The sequence below is a fragment of the Thalassophryne amazonica genome, chromosome 15 (genome assembly GCF_902500255.1).
Source record: "Thalassophryne amazonica chromosome 15, fThaAma1.1, whole genome shotgun sequence".
NCBI lineage: Eukaryota > Metazoa > Chordata > Actinopteri > Batrachoidiformes > Batrachoididae > Thalassophryne > Thalassophryne amazonica.
The window spans coordinates 34669823-34688352 of NC_047117.1; positions in this window are offsets into that span (position 1 = coordinate 34669823).

The window sequence follows — 18530 nt, forward strand, 5'->3', positions numbered from 1 at the left end:
GCAGGCTTACTTGTAGTTCCTAGGGTTTGTAAGAGTAGAATGGGAGGCAGAGCCTTCAGCTTTCAGGCTCCTCTCCTGTGGAACCAGCTCCCAATTCAGATCAGGGAGACAGACACCCTCTCTACTTTTAAGATTAGGCTTAAAACTTTCCTTTTTGCTAAAGCTTATAGTTAGGGCTGGATCAGGTGACCCTGAACCATCCCTTAGTTATGCTGCTATAGACGTAGACTGCTGGGGGGTTCCCATGATGCACTGTTTCTTTCTCTTTTTGCTCTGTATGCACCACTCTGCATTTAATCATTAGTGATCGATCTCTGCTCCCCTCCACAGCATGTCTTTTTCCTGGTTCTCTCCCTCAGCCCCAACCAGTCCCAGCAGAAGACTGCCCCTCCCTGAGCCTGGTTCTGCTGGAGGTTTCTTCCTGTTAAAAGGGAGTTTTTCCTTCCCACTGTAGCCAAGTGCTTGCTCACAGGGGGTCGTTTTGACCGTTGGGGTTTTACATAATTATTGTATGGCCTTGCCTTACAATATAAAGCGCCTTGGGGCAACTGTTTGTTGTGATTTGGCGCTATATAAAAAAATTGATTGATTGATTGTTTGAAATACATATCAAATTGCATCGAATCGGGAACAGGGGTGAATCGTATTGCATTGTATTGTCATGTATAGTCATGTATTGCAAGATGTATCGTATCGCTGGTAGTGTATTGAGATGTGTATCGAATAATTGTCAGTGATGAGATTCACATCCCTAGTCCTGTTTGTGTTCAGTCATTTGTCTTTTCTTGTACAGTGTTTTTCTTCATCCTGGTGTTGGATGCCTGCCTGTCTGTCTGTCCTCTGATTCCCCCTGGTGACGGTTCCTAGTGTTATCCATGTTAAAGTGTCTGTGAGCCCTGTCTGATTGTTTTACCCGATCCTGTCTTTGGTTATTTTTAAGTCTACAGTCTGGTTTCCTGGTGTCTTTGGAGGCTGGTTTTATTGGTGTTTTATTCCTGTGTTTTTTTTTTTTTTTTTTTTTCATTATTATTATGGTTGCATTTCTATTTTTGTGGTAGTGAAGATTTCTGTTTTATTTTGATGATCTTGGGTCACTTGGTTAACTTCCTTCCTGTGTTAATCCCTAGCTGTGGTCTGGTAATATTTTCCACACCTGTCAGTCATTTGTTCATTCGTTCCTCTGTGTATTTAAGCCTGTGTTTTTCCATGTTAGTTTGCTGGTTCCTTACATTGCATCATATCAGTTACATCTGGTAATTCCAAGACTTGTGAATATGTGGAACACTTCCATCCCTTCTAGTTCTGTCACTGCTACTAGTTCTGAGTCATAGTTTAAGTTTGTTTTTACCACGTGTGGTTTTGGTACATGTCTTGAATTAACTCCCAATTTTTCCCCTCCTCGTCTGCATTGGGATGGTTGGATCATTTGTCACTGCTGTTCAAATAAATCACCATTGTTTGCACCTACTTCCTCTTGCCAGTTTTCTTCAGACAGGTCAGGAGATGGATACATGAACATTTCCAAGTCACTGAATATGTCTTGAACTTTATTTCCATCAGTTATGAAGACATACAAACAGCATGGTGCTGTATGGTAAATCTGTGTGGAGTGGACAGTTCTCAAAAACTGAGTGAGTCTGCAAGAAGGAGACTCACCCCCTTTATATAGCACCTCTTGGGCACATATTGTGGTGTTTTGGGATTACCTTTCACTGCTATGCAGATGATAATCTGCTGGTAATGCTGGCAATCTCGTTCACATAAAATCCTTAGAAGATTGCCTTGCAGCAGTGAGAAGTTGGATGTCTAGAAACTTCCTACTTTTAAACTCTGATAAGACTGAATTGATGGTTCTTGGTCCAGTGAGACATCGGCATCAATTTGATCAGTTAAACACTCAGCCTCGGCTCGTGTGTCATACATCATACTGACAAAGTGAGGAACCTTGTGGTCATTTTTGATCCTTCATTGACCTTTGGCTTCCATATTAGAAATATTACTAGGACTGCTTTCTTCCACCTGCGAAATATAGCGAAGATTTGTCCCATCCTGTCTATGGCTGATGCCGAGACCCTGATCCATGCATTTATCTCTTCTAGATTGGACTACTGCAAGACCACATTACACCCATTTTGGCATTCCTTCACTGGCTTCCTGTCCCAGTGAGATCAGATTTTAAGGTTCTGCTACTAACCTATAAAATTTTTCATGGACTGGCACCTCCCTACGTAGCTGACCTAATTAAACCTTATGTACCGACCCGGGCTTTACGTTTTCAGGGTGCAGGACTACTTTGTGTCCCTAAGGTGAATAAGAAGTCTGCGGGTCACAGAGCTTTCTCTTATCGTGTCCCTGTTCTGTGGAATGATCTCCCTGCGTCAATAAAACAGTCAGATTCTGTGGAGACTTTCAAGTCCAGACTTAAGACGCACTTATTTTCCCTTTCATATGGTTAGCATACTGGTATAGTTTTGTTTTGCATTTTTTAATCTTTTAATTCATTTATTAGTAATTGGAGTGGGCTGCGGCCTCAACTGTACCTAAATTCTGGGTCTTTTAGTGAAGTTTAGGGCTAATGGCTGGCGATCACCTTAGTATTTCTCTGTTTTCTTGTTGTTTAATGCTGGCAAATTATACAGTATTTTTTGTCTTTCTGATGCCTGATTCTGTTTTTTCTTTCTGTTTAAGGTGCAGCTCCATCCAGATATGGGAGTTGTATTCGTGTTGGCGATCCTCCTGTCCTGTGCACCAATAGCATTTCTTGTATATTCGTCCGTGAATTGTTCTGTGAATTGTTCTGTAATTTATGTTTGTAGCATGGCCCAAGCAGAGGGTCACCCCTTTGAGTCTGGTCTGCTTGAGGTTTCTTCCTTGGAGGGAGTTTTTTCTTACCACTGTTGCTTTGGGGGTTGGTAAGGTTAGACCTTACCTGTGTGAAGCGCTTTGAGGCAACTCTGTTGTGATTTGGTGCTATATAAATTAAAATAAATTGAAATTGAAATTGAAGGAGAACAGTGAGGAAAGCTACCAAGACACCCAGACAACCCAGAAAAAGTTTTAGGCTTTTGTTGCTGTGATTGAAGAAGTTGTGCACAGTGCAAATGCTGCGTCTTGTATCTCCAGTTATACAGCTTCATGATAAAGTGGTATAGAGGAGGGTCTTCTTCACTAAAACATCAAATCTAGGCTTGCATCTCAGATGTACCTTCTGGGAAATTGTAGGTGAACTTTCAGGTCTTCTTTTTAAGAAGATCCTCCTCTGCTCCACTTCATCATGAAGCTGTATAATTGGGGATATAAAATTCAAAACTTATACTGTGCACAATTTCTCTAATCACAGCCACAGAAGCCAATAACTTCTTCTGGGTTGTCTGGGTGTCTTGGTGGCTTTCCTCACTCTTCTCCTTCTTGCATAGTCACTTAGTTTTTCAGAACTGTCTACTCCACACAGATTTACCATAGAGTGCCATACTATTTGTATTTCTTCATAACTGATGGAAATAAGGTCCAAGACATATTCAGTGACTTGGAAATGTTCATGTATCCATCCCCTGACTTATCTGAAGAAAACTGGCAATAAAACTGAATATTTACAGGTATTATACCAAAGGGGCCCATTAATTATGCAACCCATCATCTTGGCTTTTATATCTTTAATTAATTTATGTCAGGTTGTTGAGCTTTACTTTCAGTTTGAGTTTAAGTAAGATACTTTTAGAATTTTTTATTCTGAGAAGCCTGGTTTACTTTTTGTATTTGAAATGTCACAAAAAAATGTCTGAAATACCAAGGGGCTGTATATGTTTGCAAGCCATTGATATATATATATATATATATATATATATATATATATATATATATATATATATATATGCAAAATATGAAAGAATTTGAACAAACTGTTTTCATTTTATTGATGAAAGTCTGTGCCTTTCCGCATATGGTTTCCTTTAAATCACCATTTTCAACTGCATTTTTCTCCATTTAAGCAAAAAGTACTTACAGGGTTTTGCATCTGAACTCTTCATACGATATATGTGTGTGTGTGTGTGTGTGTGTGTGTGTGTGTGTGTGTGTGTGTGTGTGTGTGTGTGTGTGTGTGCACATCACAAATCAGAGTGAGGGTGGAGGTTTTTTTTTTAATAGTTTTTTACTTTATGATTTTTGGTGGAATATAAAAGCAATGATGCACTAATGATAGGTCTAAGGAAGCACTCAGCCTTTTGCTTGTGAAGTCATTGGATACATTTTTAATATATGCCCCAGTCTGTGCCTTTTGCAAGCCCCAGACGAAATGTTTCTATGACTACACAGTGGCTGTTTTCATTACAGCCCACACTATGAATCTCTTTCATAGCTCTAACCAGAGTTGTGATTAAAATCTGAATTCGTCATCAACAGTGACAAGCACACTAAATGGAAAATGTGATTGTCTGCAACCGTATCCATAACTTAGAAAAGCTGGGACAGTGTGGAAAATGCAAAAACAACATGAATACATACATTTAATTGCAGATAGTAGGAACCTAAGACATGTCATGTTTTGTGTGGTCAGCTTCATTTCAGCTTCACTTCTTAATATGCATTTCAATTCAATTTCAAATTATTGTCATTTATACAATGCCAAATCACAACAAACTTGCCTCAAGGCACTTCATACAATAAGGTCTAACCTTACCAACCCCCAGAGCAAGCACACAGGTGACAGTGGTAAGGAAAACTCCCTCTGAGGAAGAAACCTCAAGCAGACCAGACTCAAAGGGGTGACCCTCTGCTTGAGCCATGCTACAGACACAAATTACAAAACAATTCACAAAACAAATATACAGGAACTGTTGCTGGTGCACAGGACAGGAGTGATTCTGTAACAGATACCACACCCATCTCTGGATGGAGCCGCACATCAAACAAAGAGAAAAGAAATAAAAATGAATCAGGCATCAGAAAGACAACAAATACAGTGTAATTTGTCAGCATTAAGCAACAAGTAAAACAAAATAAATACTCAGGTGATCGCTGGCCACTAGCCCTAAGCTTAACTAAGAGACCCAGAATTTAGATAAAGTTGAGGCCACAGCCTGCTCCATTTCCAGTGATGCGGTAACGCGTTACTTAGTAACGCGTTACTCTAATCTGACCACTTTTTTTAGTAACGAGTAATCTAACGCGTTAATCTTTCCAAATCAGTAATCAGATTAAAGTTACTTCTCCATGTCACTGTGCGTTACTATTATTTTTCATTGTGGGTCAACAGCAGCATTAAACTTGGTCTGTGGGCAGGAGGTCGGGGTTCGACTGAACTGCCCACTTTCAGTGAGCTGTGAGCTTTTCATCCGCGTTTTTTTGCAGCTGCTCGACTCGTCCTCACCTCTTAAAGCGCGGTGATCAGCACACCTGCACTGAGCTTTACAAAGACATTTTTATACTTTTTTCCCTCCTTTATTTAAAATTCTGAGCTGAGCCGCTCTGTATCGTCTCGTTAAAAACAGCTGATCCTCCGCGACGCGTCAACAACTAACACTATTTTCCACTCAAATGCACCTAAACTCTCTTTCTGAGGACCACATGATGTGAAAACGCAATAAAACTTTCTTACCTGTAAATCTGGTCATGTTTTCTGCATAAATAAATGTTATCCATTCTTTGTGCTCAAACGCCAAAGCAGGGGCGAATCTAGATGGAATGGGGGCGTGGGGCAAGGATGTGCCCCCTCCCCCACAACACCCCTAGATTAAAGGTCCAGTTTTGAAGCCGTTTTTTTACTACAACTACTAATATTGCTTAAAATAATAATAATTTTGACAAGTAAAATGTTTAGAGAGAATTTAAATGTTAGAAAAATGTTAGAATTTAATAGTTACATTTATAAACAATGTGGGTTTGAAATTGCAAGTTTTACTGTTACAGTGCTGTCAACAGTTAAATATGAGGTCAAGAAAGAGGTCTTTATTTTACTTTTTATAAAACAAGTATTTATTTTCATTGAAGTCAAGAAAGGGTGACTATAAAGTGAGTTTTGGCAAAACAGGTATCATTGTCATGTTGACGTGGGTTGTTGTCGGCAGCTGGGGAAAGTAACTAAAAAAGTAACTAGTAATCTAACTTAGTTACTTTTACAATTGAGTAATCAGTAAAGTAACTAAGTTACTTTTTCAAGGAGTAATCAGTAATCAGTAATTGGATTACTTTTTCAAAGTAACTGTGGCAACACTGTCCATTTCCTAATAAAATTAATTAAAAGAGTAAAAAGCATAGTAACATACTATGCCAGTATGCTAGCCATACAAAAGGGAAAATAAGCTTGTCTTAAGTCTGGACTTGAAAGCCTCTACATAATTTGACTGTTTTATTGATGCAGGGAGATCATTCCACAGAACAGTGGCATGACAAGAGAAAGCTCTGTCACCCGCATACTTCTTATTCACCCTAGGGACACAAAGTAGTCCTGCACCTGGAGAATGCAAAGCCCGGGTCGGGGATGTAAGGTTTAATTAGGTCATCTAGGTAGGGAGGTGCCAGTCTGTGAACAATTATATAAGCTAGTAGCAGAACCTTAAGATCTGATCTCACTGGGACAGGAAGCCAGCGAAGAGATGCCAAAATGGGTGAAATGTGGTCATACTTTATGCTTCTTGTCAAAGGTCTGGCCACAGCATTTTGAACCAATTGGAGACCCCTAATGCTGGGCTGCGGTAAACCAGAAAGTAGAACATTGCAGTAGTCCAATCTAGAAGAGACAAACACATGAATCAGGGTCTCAGCATCAGCCATAGACAGGATGGGACGAATCTTAGCTATATTCTGCAGGTAGAAGAAAGCAGTCCTCATAATATTTCTAATGTGGAGGTCAAAGGACAACGTAGGATCAAAAATTACCCCAAGGTTCCTCACTTTGTCAGGGATGTATGACACATGAGCCTAGACTAAGAGTTAACTGGTCAAATTGATGCCAATGCATCAATTCTTGAAATTGCAATTTTGGAGTTAGGTAGGGTTGTGGAAACCAGTTTGGTGTTTTGTTGGAAAGGAAATGTTTATTGACCTGACCTGAAGGTTCTGTGATCTTTGCAAAATCAGTGGAGACTCTGATTGCATGACTTGACAAGCTCAGTGAGGAATCAGGAATCATATTGCGATTGTCTTAATCCAAGACAATTGCAAGGCTTCAGGCTTATAATGACTTTCAGGGTTATAATGACTTCTTGAACTCAGCCTGAAACTTTGTCTGACCTCTAAAGTGATCTCAGCCTGAAACTAACCCTAAGCCACTCTGACCAGAGTAGGACCATATGTACACTGACAGTGTTATTTTAACACGGTCAGTGTTAGTTTTACTGTTTATGTGCTTTTACTGTGTATGTGGTGAAAGTGGTGAAATGCAGAAACATTTACTTATCACAGCAGTGACATTCGTGTCACTGCTGTGATAAGTAAATGCCTTTGAGATCGATGGACACCTGCGAACAGCTTATGGAGTCATGAGGTCGCTGGCCTTTGGTATAAGATCTCTTTGGAATATTCTTGGATACTGCTGCAACGACTTTGTATCATGCAAGTGCTTGCATACAGAGACGAAGATGAGGATTATCACTTGCATTGTCAGGGAGCATCAGTTTTGACATTTTCATCATTTGTGAAGCTTCTGTGTCCATCTGAGTGCTGAGGATCCCAGTGGCTGGACAAGGAACAGGAGACATCCACTGTTCACTTAACTGCAGCAGAGAGATGATTATTTTAGAAAGGTGGAGATGGATCAGTTGTCTGCCTGGATGGTTGCTATCCAGGACCAAACATGACCTTGATTCTTCAATTTAAGGTCTGCAACACCTTAAAAATTAGTTGGTTAATTTAGTGCTAGTAACAAGGTAATGAATTAATAAATCTAAATATTAAAAACCAAGTGGCCTCTGTGTGTTGTGTGTGGGCCGCCAGAAGAGGAGGTACTGCTGGCCCACCACCAGTGGGCGCCCTGCCTGAAGTGCGGGCTTCAGGCACGAGAGGGCGCTGCCACCACGGACACAGCCGGGGGTGACAGCTCATGACAGCTGTCACCCATCTACTCAACATCATCTCACTCCATAAAGACCAGACGTCATCTCCACCTCGTTGCCGAGATATCATACTTCATTGGAGGTAATATCCTCAGCCGTTTGTGTGGTACAATATAATTTGTATATTGTGAGTGTTTGCAGGAGTACCGGTACCTCCGTCGGTGGAAGCTGAGTGAGTGCAGGACGGCACTCTTTTCCCCTGAGGAATCACTGCGGTACTCTGCAACATATTGAGTGAGAGGTGGAGGTGGCATTCCCACCGTTGTTGTTACTGGGTGTACACACACCCACACTTGACTGTCTTTGTTCTCGCCAGCAGTACCAGATCCGACAGTCGGGGACGGTGATCACCTGGGATTTCGGGACTTGGCGGCTCCAGTATTCACCAGGTTCGGTGGCGGCGGAAATCGTGTTGTTCCGGCTCTTCTCAGGACAGACGTCTTCTATCCTCAAGCCTGCCCACACGTCACCTTTGTGGATTGACTGTAATCATATTCTGAGATTGTCTGTATGTTCGTTGTGCTCCTTCACAACATTAAATTGTTAATTTTTGGCTCATCTATTGACCGTTCATTTGCGCCCCCTGTTGTGGGTCCGTGTCACTACACTTTCACAACAGGATATCTCGGCCAGCGTCATGGACTCCGAGGGGCGTCACCCGGCTGTTGAACGACCAATGGGAGAGCAGAGAGCGCAGGCGTCTGCAGGAGGCATGATTGGTGAGCTGCAGCACATTCTCACCGCCTTTACGGCTCGGTTGGATCAAATGACCGAGCAAAACATCCTACTGAACCGCAGGGTGGAGGCTCTCTCCGCGCAGGTGGCGGCGAGCGCTCAGGGCGCTGCTGCAGCTCCTCCTCCTGCCGACCCTGTGCAGGATATGAACGTTCCAGTGGTGGTTCAACAACCCCTCCCACCATCCCCTGAAGCATACATAAGCCCTCCTGAGCCGTACGGAGGTTGTGTGGAGACGTGCGCGGACTTTCTCATGCAGTGTTCGCTCGTCTTCGCACAACGTCCCGTCATGTACGCGTCAGACGCTAGTAAAATAGCTTATGTGATTGCTCTGCTTCGGGGTAAGGCAGGCGCCTGGGCTACGGCGCTCTGGGCTATGGCGCTCTGGGAACAGAACTCACGGTTGTTATCAGCATACACTGGGTTTGTGGGGGAGTTCAGAACAGTGTTTGATCACCCTAACAGAGGAGAGACCGCTTCAACAATGCTGCTGTCAATGCGACAGGGGCGCCGGTGCGCAGCCGAATATGCAGTCGACTTCCGCATCGCGAGGTCCGGCTGGAATAACGTTGCGCTCCGCGCCGCCTTCATAAACGGACTGTCATTGGTCCTGAAGGAGCATCTGGTAGCTAAGGAGGAACCGCGGGATTTAGATGGGCTTATCGATCTCGTTATACGGTTAGACAATCGGGTGGAGGAATGCCGTCGGGAGCGAGGCGAAGGACGTGACCGCATACGCGCCGCCCCTCTCCCTTCCGGGTTCGAAAAGGGGCCGCTCTCCCCATGCTCCACAGCCGCAGCGCACCGTGGGGCAACAGCTCCCCCTGCTGGTGTTGTTAGGGAAACGCACAGGGCCAAAATGAGGAGGCTGGTCCGCGGGGAGTGTTTTCTCTGCAGCTCTAAGGAGCACACACAGAAAAACTGCCCCAAACGGCCACAACAACAACCGCCCTCAGAGGCTGGGCTAAGGGGGGGTCAAAACATTCACGTGGGACACACACAGATTGCCACACGACTCCCAGTTACAATCCTGAGCGGGGATTTAACCCTTCAAGCCCCAGCACTGGTGGACACGGGGTCAGAAGGGAATTTGCTAGACAGCAGATGGGCAAGGGAGGTAGGGCTCCCTCTGGTGGCGCTTCCTTCGCCATTGCAGGTGTGGGCACTAGATGGCACCCTCCTCCCTTTAATCACACACAAGACACAACCAGTAACTCTGGTGGTGTCTGGAAACCATCGGGAGGAGATTGAGTTTTTTGTAACTCCTTCTACCTCCCGCGTGATTTTGGGCTTCCCATGGATGTTGAAGCACAATCCCCGGATTGATTGGCCGTCTGGGGTGGTGGTTCAGTGGAGCGAAACCTGCTATCGGGTGTGTTTAGGATCCTCGGTTCCTCCCAGTTTACAGGCTAAGGAGGAGGTCAAAGTCCCGCCCAATCTGACGGCAGTGCCGGTTGAGTACCACGATCTTGCTGACGTCTTCAGCAAGGATCTGGCACTCACCCTTCCCCCGCACCGTCCGTACGATTGTGCCATTGATTTGGTTCCAGGCGCTGAGTTCCCGTCCAGCAGGCTGTACAACCTCTCACGACCTGAGCGCGAATCAATGGAGACCTACATCCGGGATTCATTAGCTGCCGGGCTGATCCGGAACTCCACCTCCCCGATGGGGGCAGGTTTCTTTTTTGTGGGCAAGAAAGATGGCGGACTCTGTCCATGCATTGATTACAGGGGGCTGAATGAGATTACGGTTCGCAACCAATACCCGTTGCCATTGTTGGATTCCGTGTTCACCCCCCTGCATGGAGCCAAAATCTTTACTAAGCTGGATCTTAGAAATGCGTATCACCTGGTTCGGATCCGGAAGGGAGACGAATAGAAGACGGCATTTAACACCCCGTTAGGTCACTTTGAGTACCTGGTCATGCCGTTCGGCTTCACCAACGCCCCCGCGACGTTCCAAGCCTTGGTTAACGACGTCTTGCGGGACTTCCTGCACTGATTCGTCTTCATATATCTGGACGATATTCTCATCTTTTCTCCAGATCCTGAGACCCATGTCCACCATGTTCGTCAGGTCCTGCAGCGGTTGTTAGAGAACCGACTGTTTGTGAAGGGCGAGAAGTGCGAGTTTCACCGCACATCTTTGTCTTTCCTGGGGTTTATCATCTCCTCTAACTCCGTCGCCCCTGATCCGGCCAAGGTTGCGGCAGTGAGAGATTGGCCCCAATCAACAAGCCGTAGGAAGCTGCAACAGTTCCTCGGCTTCGCTAATTTCTATAGGAGGTTCATTAAGGGCTACAGTCAGGTAGTTAGCCCCCTGACAGCCCTGACCTCTCCAAAAGTCCCCTTCACCTGGTCGGATCGGTGCGAAGCCGCGTTCAAGGAGTTGAAACGACGGTTCTCTACTGCGCCAGTTTTGGTGCAGCCCGACCATAGCCACCAGTTCGTGGTTGAAGTGGACGCCTCTGACTCAGCGGTAGGAGCCGTGCTATCCCAGAGCGGAGAGACTGATAAGGTTCTTCACCCGTGTGCCTACTTTTCACGCAGGTTGACCCCGGCTGAACGGAACTATGACGTCGGCAATCGAGAACTTCTTGCGGTGAAAGAGGCTCTTGAGGAGTGGAGACACCTGTTGGAGGGAGCGTCTGTGCCGTTCACGGTTTTCACTGACCATCGGAACCTGAAGTATATCAGGACCGCCAAGCGGCTGAACCCCAGGCAAGCCCGCTGGTCACTGTTCTTCGGGCGTTTTGACTTCCGGATCACCTATCGCCCCGGGACCAAGAACCAGAGGTCGGATGCCTTGTCCCGGGTACACGAAGAGGAGGTCAAAACTGCACTGTCGGATCCACCGGAGCCCATCCTGCCTGAGTCCACTATCGTGGCCACCCTCACCTGGGACGTGGAGAAGATTGTCCGGGAGGCCCTGGCACGGAGCCCGGACCTAGGAACAGGTCTGAAGAACCGGTTGTACGTCCCACCAGAGGCCAGAGCTGCAGTCTTGGACTTCTGTCACGGTTCCAAGCTCTCCTGTCATCCAGGGGTGCAAAGGACCGTGGCAGTTGTCCGGCAGCGCTTCTGGTGGGCATCTATGGAGGCCGACATCCGGGAGTACATCCAGGCCTGCACCACCTGTGCCAGGGGCAAGGCAGACCATAAAAGGTCCCAAGGACTTCTCCAGCCGTTACCTGTGCCTCATCACCCCTGGTCCCACATCGGCCTGGATTTCGTCACGGGCCTCCCGCCGTCCCAGGGCAACACCACCATCTTCACGATAGTGGACCGATTCTCCAAGGCGGCCCACTTCGTGGCCCTCCCAAAGCTCCCAACAGCCCAGGAGACAGCAGACCTCCTGGTCCACCACGTCGTCCGTCTGCATGGGATACCCACCGACATCGTCTCAGATCGTGGTCCCCAGTTCTCCTCACACGTCTGGAGGAGCTTCTGCTGGGAACTGGGGGCTACTGTGAGCCTCTCGTCTGGGTATCATCCGCAGACCAATGGACAGGCAGAACGGGCCAATCAGGAATTGGAGCAAGCTCTACGCTGTGTGATGTCTGCACACCCGACGGCCTGGAGTAAACATCTGGCCTGGATCGAGTATGCGCATAACAGCCAGGTGTCCTCTGCCACCGGCCTCTCCCCATTTGAGGTGTGTTTGGGGTATCAGCCCCCGTTGTTTCCCGTGGTGGAGGGAGAGGTCGGTGTGCCCTCGGTCCAGGCCCACCTGCGGAAGTGCCGTCGGGTGTGGCGCTCCGCCCGTTCTGCCTTGTTGAAGGCCCGGAAGAGGGCGAAGACCCATGCAGACCGCCGGCGATCCCCGGCCCCTGCTTACCAGCCTGGGCAGGAGGTGTGGCTTTCCACAAAGGACATCCCCCTCCAGGTGGACTCCCCGAAACTTCAGGACAGATATATCGGACCATTCAAGATCCTCAAAGTCCTCAGTCCTGCCGCAGTGAAGCTCCAACTCCCGGCTTCACTGCAGATCCATCTGGTTTTTCACGTGTCACGAATCAAGCCTCACCACACCTCACCCCTCTGTGCTCCCGGACCGGCGCCGCCTCCTGCTCGGATCATCAATGGGGAGCCGGCTTGGATGGTGCGCCGGCTCCTGGACGTCCGTCGGATGGGCCGGGGGTTCCAGTACTTGGTGGACTGGGAGGGGTATGGACCTGAAGAACGCTCCTGGGTGAAGAGGAGCTTCATCCTGGATTCGGCCCTCCTGGCCGACTTCTACCACCGTCACCCGAACAAGCCTGGTCGAGCACCAGGAGGCACCCGTTTAGGGGGGGTTCCTGTTGTGTGTGGGCCGCCAGAAGAGGAGGTACTGCTGGCCCACCACCAGTGGGCGCCCTGCCTGAAGTGCGGGCTTCAGGCACGAGAGGTGTGTGAGAGGGGTGACAGCTGTCACTCATTATCTCTTGACAGCTGTCACCCATCTACTCAACATCATCTCACTCCATAAAGACCAGACGTCATCTCCACCTCGTTGCCGAGATATCGTACTTCATTGGAGGTAATATCCTCAGCCGTTTGTGTGGTACAATATAATTTGTATATTGTGAGTGTTTGCAGGAGTACCGGTACCTCCGTCGGTGGAAGCTGAGTGAGTGCAGGACGGCACTCTTTTCCCCTGAGGAATCACTGTGGTACTCTGCAACATATTGAGTGAGAGGTGGAGGTGGCATTCCCACCGTTGTTGTTACTGGGTGTACACACACCCACACTTGACTGTCTTTGTTCTCGCCAGCAATACCAGATCCGACAGTCGGGAACGGTGATCACCTGGGAATTCGGGACTTGGCGGCTCCAGTATTCACCAGGTTCGGTGGCGGCGGAAATCGTGTGGTTCCGGCTCTTCTCAGGACAGACGTCTTCTATCCTCGAGCCTGCCCACACGTCACCTTTGTGGATTGACTGTAATCATATTCTGAGATTATCTGTATGTTCGTTGTGCTCCTTCACAACATTAAATTGTTAATTTTTGGCTCATCTATTGACCGTTCATTTACGCCCCCTGTTGTGGGTCCGTGTCACTACACTTTCACAACATCTGTGTACGTGTATGCCTGCATGTGTCTGTGTGTGGCTCCAATCACAGAGAAACTGGGGAGAGCTGTCATTTGCCATTTGGTATGCTTATGTATTTTGGGTCATGGATAAATGCCATGAAAACAAAAGTTGATAAGACTTTTTTTTTTTTTTTGGAAAAATTATGGATATTATGGATAAGGGGATTTGGGTCAAGGATGAATGCAGCCATACGGAATATTGACAGGGCTAATATTTTTGGAGAAACTACAGATATAAGCTAACAACAGTGGAAAATGGATGTTGATAATTATTTTTCTGGGCTCACACGCCATTCCAAATCATGATAGAAACTTTGCATAAATTACTACCACAGTTGAAAAATGTCAGTTACCTGTTTTATAAACACTACCCAATCTAGATAGAGCCCATGGAATGTCATGGGAAAGAGGCTAGTAAATAAATAATACTATTTCAAATAACTGATGTCAACAGCGATTATGTCATCATGAGGTCAGAGGTCTGATGTATCTTTTGCCCCATTCGAGCAAAATTCAATTAAGAAAACTGCTTTCATTATCTGATGTAGTTCCTGAGACGGAGTCATTAATGGACTTTAGACATCCAGGGTTTTCATGTATCCCATAATCCCTTGCGTGCCAGAGAGTCGCTGCAGTCAAAACAACATATAGAGAATCCACATGATGACAATTGTAAATGAATATTATACTATAAAAATGTATTTTTTTATGCTTTTCATCACGTTAATAAGAGACTGCTGCATGATACCCTGAAAACTTGCTAAAATAATTATAACGAATAATCCGTGTCTGCTACGTTTAATTTGCGTGGAATTTAATAAATGCAAACCGAATTTGAGACATATTATATATATTAGTCTGGAACAAAGAGGACAAACAGTGTTGTAAAGAACAATAATGAAGATGTTAAAAAGAGCAAACTTCACTTTCCCCCAGAACGACATGATCAGGAAGCGATTGAAGCTCACAGCAGCTCCCATTGAAAATAACGGAGAGACGGACTGTGATTCTCGCATGTTTACATAAAATAAATGCAATAACAACGTCTATAAACCCAGAGAATATATTCATGAGAGTTTTAGGCACAATATAAAAATAGTTTTATGTTGAGATGTTAATGGTGTTGTCCGTGTGCAGCGGTTAAAGTGCAGCGTGATCAGAGCGTCTCAATGCAGTTCTCAATGTTACTGAGATCTCGCAGCACAGCGACCTCTCCGAGGTTTTGCGGGATTTGTCAAGTCAAAGTCAAGTCAAAGTGTACTTTATTGTTAAAAATCTATGTAACAGGTTTAGCACAGAAGATTGAAATTGCGTTTGACCAGTCTCCGATGTGCAGTTAAACTAAACATATAGATAGACATTGACAATAATCTCACACACACACACACACACACACACACACACACACACACACACACACACACACACACACACACACACACACACACACACACACACACAATGTGCAGTAAAAACTAATATACTGATACATGAATTTACATTTCTCTCTCTGACACATTTCACTCACAACCACACACACGTGCAGTAAAAAAGACTAACATACTGATATAAACATGTACAATAAATACACACACACACACAAAATCACACAGCGGCAGAAGTACAATCAGTGGACATACAGGTTATGTGCAGTAGTGTAGATGCAGTATGTAAGATGCAAAGAGTAAAGTGCAAGTGACTGGTGAAATGAGGTGTTCGTGGAATGTTCTTCAGTGTCTTTGAAATGTTCATGTAGTTCTCTTCAGTGTGTTAATGAGTCTGATGGCTTGTGGAAAGAAGCTGTTTCCCAGTCTGCTTGTGCAGCACCGCATGCTGCGGTAGCACTTTCCTGATGGTACTGTAGTAGGGAGAACAGTTTGTGTGCTGGGTGAGTGGGGTCTTTGATGATGTTCGTTGCTCTCTTGGAACAGTGTGAAGTGTACAGGTCCTGAATGGCTGGTAGGGGTGATCTGATGATCTTTTCTGCAGTCCTCACCACCCTCTGTAGTGCCTTCTTGTCTGCAGCTAAACAGCTGCCATGCCAGACAGAGAGGCTGCTGGTCAGGATGCTCTCAATGGCACCCCTGTAGAAGGTGGTGAGTGCAGATGTGGGGAGGTCAGCTCTTCTCGGCAGGAAGTGGAGTCGTGTGTGTGCTTTTTTTGACCAGGGAGGTGGTGTTTGTGGTCCATGTGAGGTCATCTGCAATGTGCACTCCAAGGAACTTTGTGCTTTTCACAGACTCCACAGCGCTGCCACTGATGATGAGTGGGATGTGTGTTGGTTGTTCTTTCCTGAAGTCCACAGTTATTTATTTTGTTTTGTTGACGGTGAGTAGCAGGTTGTTCCTCTCACACCAGTTGATGAGTTGGTGTACCTCCTCTCTGTATGCTGAGTCGTCGTCATCTCTGATGAGGCCCACCACTGTTGTGTCATCAGCGAATTTGATGATGTGATTCATTGCAAATCTGACACAGCAATCATGGGTCATCAGTGTGAACAGCAGAGGAGGTAGCACACATCCTTGCGGCACCCCGGTGTTTATGATGGTGGTTGCTGAGGAGTTGTTGCCAACTCTGACTGTCTGCGGTCTGTTTGTGAGGAAGTCCAGCAGCCAGTTGCACACTGAAGTGTTGATGCCTATTGCACTCAGCTTGTCTACCAGATGTTGGGGGATGACAGTGTTGAACGCGGAACTGAAGTCGATAAACAGCATCCGTGCGTGACTGTTTTTGTTCTCCAGATGAGCCAGGCAGAGGTGGAGTGCTGTTGCTATGGTGTCATCAGTGGAGCGCTTGGGACAGTAGGCAAATTCATATGGATCCAGAGTAGTGGGGAGGGTGGATGTTATGTGGGCCTTTACCAGTCTTTCAAAGCACTTCATCATGCTGGGAGTGAGTGCTATGGGTCTGTAATTGTTTAGCGATGATGCCGGTGACTTCTTTGGTAGGGGTACAATGGTGGTAGCTTTGAAGCTTGCTGGTATGGTGGCTTGGTTCAGAGAGATGTTGTAAATGTCTGTGAGGATGTCGGTGAATGAGTCTGCACAGTCTCTGAGCACACGCCCGGGTATGTTGTCTGGACCTGCAGCTTTTCTGGGGTTCACCTTGAGTAGGGTCATCCTCACGTCCGCTGGGTCCAGTTGACACTTGGCTGCTCTCACGCACCGGTGCAGGTCGGTCCTGGTTGACTTGAGGGTATCCTTGTCCCCAGACTTGAAAGCAGTGTTGTGTGCTCTCAGGAGCTCATGTACCTCCCTGGTGAACCAGGGTTTTTTGTTTGCTCTTACTGTAATGTCCTTGGTGATGGTTACATCTTCCATGCATTTTGTTATGTACCCAATTACTGAGTCTGTGTATTCGGTGAGGTTGACGTGCTGGTTGGTGGTGGCTGCCTCCCTGAAAACAGACCAGTCTGGTCCACTTATTCTCATTTGATATGTTAATATGACTTTTCCAAAACCATTTTTTTTTGTTAACATGAATTTTAATGGCAGTCAGCTTAATTTTTATGTGAATTTTCACTTGAAATTATATTAAAATATCAGTTTCATCCTTTTACCTGGTACCGAGATTATCCTTAAAAAATCATATCTCATTATAAAAAATGATGTCGTTACCTTTTCTATCTCCCAAGATGCACAGTTGAAGTTCTGATGCTGAAAGAATTCACTGGGACTCTCTAATGTATCATGCTGCTTTAACCACAGCCAAACAGCCACGTGGGACTTTTCTCTATAAATTCATCATCACTGATGAATGTCTACAAACCTTTTTCATAACTCTTTGGTTCTGTCTCCCTGAGGTTTTTTTTTTTTGTTTGTTTGTTTTTTAATCTTCCACAAGACACAAAGCCCGGTAAGGAAATGCCTTCAGATTTCGCCTGGGCATCTGATGCAGCATCACACACCCATAAATTTGCAGTGTACAGACAGATGTTACATTTAAGAAACTAAATTACTATAAACAGCTTGGAAGAGATGTGATGACCACAGGTTGTTAGAACAGCTTCAATTTTGCAGAAATTCAACATGCCTGTGGATGTTACTGTACACTTCCATCTTTAATGAAGTTCTTAGCTAATGATGTGGCAGCTGGGTCAAAACAAATACACTATAAAAACATGTGCTAGCATCCTGTTGTATTATTGCCACTTGCTGTCATTTTCATACAATTTGCCTACACTGTTTAAACATACTTGGGTTCATTTGTGGTGAAGGGTGTCCTGGTTTTAAAATGAGGGCTGGTCAAGCTCGATGTTGGTGCACTGGGATCATGAGGCAGCAGTGTCATGATTTGTCAGCAAGACGAGTCAGGTGAGTAACCTTGGAGGGCATAAGTAAGAGCAGATTTATTCAGAGGAGGGCTAGTTTTAATGTCAGACAGGTCTTCCATCCAGAGAGACATCACTACAGGACATGCTTAATTTCACAGCTGAGGCAATGGAGTTTAGCCACGTCCCACAACAGGGCAGTGAATGCAGGTGATTGTCCCCACAGACAAACAGGAATAGCCCACAATCCTCAGTTTGTATTTGCAGCAGAGAGGAAGCAGAGGTGGTTATACTATTGATTTGTGAAGGATGATTTATACAGACCAGAGGGGACTTGGCTGGAATGTTCATCATCCACAGGATCCCTTTTGGACCTGATAGACTATTTGACTGTAAAAG